Source organism: Pinus tabuliformis, chromosome 4_2 (genome assembly GCF_031772625.1).
Source record: "Pinus tabuliformis cultivar Carrire ecotype Pingquan chromosome 4_2, CPIR1, whole genome shotgun sequence".
NCBI lineage: Eukaryota > Viridiplantae > Streptophyta > Pinopsida > Pinales > Pinaceae > Pinus > Pinus tabuliformis.
In genome coordinates this window covers 921841192-921845492 of record NC_142304.1, presented here as the reverse complement: position 1 = coordinate 921845492, position 4301 = coordinate 921841192, and the positions used below count along the sequence as shown (strand labels likewise).

Here is a 4301-nt window from a genome sequence, read left to right as displayed (position 1 = left end):
TTGAGTGTGATGTCTAATTTGTATTAAGGTTTTATAATTATAATTTATTTATAAATAAGTTTGATATGAAGTGAGTTAAAAAAGAATTCAGTTTATAATATTGATAAGTTAATATTATTAGTTTTTAATATTGTATTAAAACTTATAATTTTTTTTATAAAAATGTTTATCTTTCCATTTAAAAATCTTATTTGCAATAAAATTATATTTTTAAGATAATTTTATGATAATTTATTTATCAATATTATATTGTAATGACCCTATACACTTGTATCATAATGACGACATGATATGACATAAAAAATAAATAAAATACTATCCGTATCTTTTCAAAGCATTTGGCGTTCAGATGGTGAGTTAAACATAAATGCGCTAGTTCTTTTACTTGGTGACATTCGCATAACGTGCGCAGAGATCAGGCATGCATGTTTGTTTTGAGGCGAAGTTTGGGTTATTTAGTTGGTTGCATCACATAACGTGCATAAAGATTAGGCATGCTGCATGTTGTGGAGTGACCTTTTGTCTAATATTTCGTGAAGTAAAGGTATCTATGTCTACCTGACCTTGTTTTCATCCTCTGGCCAAGGCCGGTCATGTTCACAGTGTTTTCCTTTTGATGTTACATTAACCCACGTATCCTTTTCACGGCTCTTTTCACGTATCCTTTTCACGGCTCTGGGCTCCCATATTTATCATTTATCCAGTTAGTAACGGAGAAAGTTGTGACAATAATCAGCGACATATTTTTAACACATTAAATGTTTATCCTAGATAGGTTGCTGGCTACATAACCAGAAGGTTTTAATTCTCACCTACAAAAAGAAATTTTCTCGGGGCACAGTTACATCTGAACATTTCAATCTCACCATTGCGCGTTGTTGACAATCTAAGCATTGCGTGCGATTAGGATTCCACAGTTAGGTGTGAATATTTTGGAATAGGATTATAAGAATTTTTATTTTATTAAAAATAATAGGATGTGGATTTCTATATTTTAGTTACATTTTAGGTTATTTTTTGAGTGGTTTTAGTAGAAATTTAATAATTTTAAATTGTTATATTATTATACAATTTTAAGGTTATTTTATCAAATTGATGTATGAGACTACCTTGTGGGACAAGAGATTCATTTTCGCTCATTTTATGCTTTGATTGCTAAATTTACTAAAGCATACATACTCTAACCCTTTTGATTTTAAATATATAACTTTTTAAGAAAAAAACACACTCTTAACATTAGACCCACACTCAAATTATATATATAAATTTAATAATTTCAAAATATACCCTTTTTCTTTATGATATAGACTTTCAGTCAATGAAATCGAGAATTTTTAAACAATTTTATGTTTCAAAACTTAGGAATGTTTTAGCCAAGTCCACTCATCCTATCTTGCACTACATTTTCAACATCACATAAAATAAATGGCTGAGAAATTAAATAATACATAAATGTGTTGATGACTATTTACATTTTTCTTCAGCCAGTTAATTTAAATGGCTATTCTAGTTATAACATTGATGGTTTTATTTCTATATATCTGATCGGAATGCTCTTCTTCTGTTACATTCCACATTATGACTCATGTCGATGGTTTTACTTTCTATTCCTAATATCTAATCGGAATGTTCTTTCTGTAATCTGACCTTCAACAGTATAGGGTCATGGAGAGCTCTGGATCTTAGCTTCGGCATCTACACTGGGCACTATACTGCTGGTGATATTGATGTTTCAAGCATGGAACTTTAGGTTAATTGCAGAGGCTCAGAATGTATCCATACCTGCAGTTTTTGTCTTTGGCGACTCATACGGCGACACAGGAAATAATGATTACATCCCAACATTTATCAAAGCAAATTTTCTTCCTTATGGCCGAGACTTCGTCAACCATCTGCCCACAGGACGTGTTTCCAATGGAAAACTCATGTCGGACTATTTTGGTGAGTATGCTTAATATTTACAAAGTTGAATTTCAACGAAATCCTATCGGAGCTGGTAATTACTTTGTTCAAACAATTTCAAATGTAATTTATGTTTGCAGTTGAATTGCTGCATGTCAAAGAGTTGCTGCCACCATATCTGGACCCTAAACTTCAGGACTCGGATCTAATAACAGGCGTTAGCTTTGCTTCTGCAGGAACGGGTTTAGATAACCTAACTAGTGAATTACTGGTATCAATGTTGTTATTTAATATGTAATTATTGAATTTATGTAAATTTTAGATGCTGAAGAATATTTTGGAATCTTATAGTCAGGAAAAGGTTTAAGCTTTCTTTTATAATTAAATTTTGAAATATTCGAAAAGGCTGCCATAAACATAAAGATAGCCCTACCTGATAAAAATTTTAATGCGCTATACCTAACATTGATTTTCATCTTCCAATTTCCAAAGTTAGTCAGATGGGTAATGGCTAGCGTGGATGTGTAGGAAGTTATACCAGTATGGAAAGAAATCAATTACTTCAAAGAATATAAAGCAAGATTGATAAAGTTGGTGGGAGATGAACGAGCCGACAAGATTTTGAGCGACGCAATATTTTCTTCGTCATCGGCACCAACGACTTCATTTACAACTACTTCACATTTCCATTTCGTCCCCTTCACTATAGTGTTTCAGGTTACACGGATTTTCTGTTGCAGACATACGCGTCTTACATCAAGGCAGGGGAACAATAAGTTTCAATCTACAGATTTTAAGTCTGATTGCTACGCCTAAAGAGTTTCTTACTAGATTATATATTTGTTATGACAGGATCTATATAGTCTGAACGCACGCAGGATTGCGTTGATTAACGTTCCTCCTTTGGGATGCCTACCTATCGAGAGAGCATTGCATTTCGTTGAGAAAAATGGAGAGTGTGTGGAGGAAATCAACCGGGCTGCATCCGGTTTCAATGAAGGGTTGAGTCCAATGATGGAACAGCTGAAATCTGCCCTTCCTGAGTTGAAGATTGTTACTCTTGATTATAACGGTCTCATTCTAGACTTCATACAAAACCCTAGCAAATTCGGTAACTCTCCTTCCTCAATAGCCTTCCACTAGTACATCCATATCATATTCCCTTAGCTTTTAGGTATAGTCAATATCGCTCATGATAATTTGTGTGCAGGTTTTGAGATGACTGCAAAGGCTTGCTGCGGCACTGGATTTATAGAGACTGGGTTGCTCTGCAACCAATTGACTCCATTCACCTGTTCTGATGCAGATAAATATCTGTTCTTTGACTCCCTGCATTTATCTCAAAAGGCGTACGAAATCATAGCAAATAAGTTTTTGGGTCGCGAAATCTTGGGACTTGTGTCCAACTCGATGACTGAGTAAATAGCTTATTATCCAAGGGACAAGACTATGACGTTACGGTTTATGGTGTGATATGGGTTGCATCCAAACCTTATATATGGAGTTATTTGTCTATTAATGAGTGGGACAGTATATGTCTTAATACTACCCCGCTTTTTAATGAACAGATAGCTATATATATATATTTTGTTAGTTGCACGTGCATGGATTATTGGTGTATATACATATATATTTTAGTATTGTTATGATTAATGTAGTTGTTAGATAATTATTACTTTGCAGAAAAAAATATGCATGAATACTTATTATCATTATTTATAGGAACAAAATTGTTAATGAATATCGTTCAAAGCTTATTAGTTGTCATTATGATCTTTAGGTTAGTGTCAATAGTTTACTGGTAGTAGGAAATTTATGAAGTGGTAATGTAGAGAAGTCCATAGTGTGAACCATTGTATTTAGTAGATAGTTATTTTTAGAGGGAAAAAAATATAAATATAGATTATCATAGGTTTATATGAATAAAATTGATAACTATATTGATTGATAATATTAATATTATGGTAAATTTATATTATGATTAAACATGTTTATTTATGATGGATAATGTTTGGCTATGGTTGAATATGCTCAATCATATTTGGTTATAGCTCATAAAGTATTCCATGATTGAATATGGTTAGACATGTTTGATTATGGTTGGACATGCTTTTCCATGGTTAACTATGTAAGACTATCATTAAATACGATTAACTAATTTTGGCAATCTATTGATATGGTTTACCATATTTTATTATGGTTAATGATGATTGGTTATTTTAGACCGTCCTTAAGCATGGCACTAACTTTTACGATGGATGATTATGTTCAACATTGATTGGCTATGATTCACCAAGTTTCACTATGGTTAATGATGGTTTCGCTAGGGCATACTATATTTAAAAATTGTTGACCATGTTTGGCCACGTTTGATTACGGCTTAATGTGGTTGACCATGG

General features: G+C 32.8%; 1 pseudogene across 1 annotated transcript in view; it reads left to right on the top strand.

The window, feature by feature from the left end:
- The window catches only part of LOC149172695 (GDSL esterase/lipase At2g04570-like), a 17139-nt pseudogene extending 13676 nt beyond the window's left edge, over positions 1-3463 (top strand). The window contains exons 2-6 of the transcript XR_016259278.1: positions 1662-1941; positions 2043-2173; positions 2431-2663; positions 2755-3013; positions 3113-3463. The product of XR_016259278.1 is annotated as a GDSL esterase/lipase At2g04570-like (transcript). The remainder of the gene's footprint in view (positions 1-1661; positions 1942-2042; positions 2174-2430; positions 2664-2754; positions 3014-3112) is intronic.
- Positions 3464-4301: the final 838 nt, after the last annotated feature.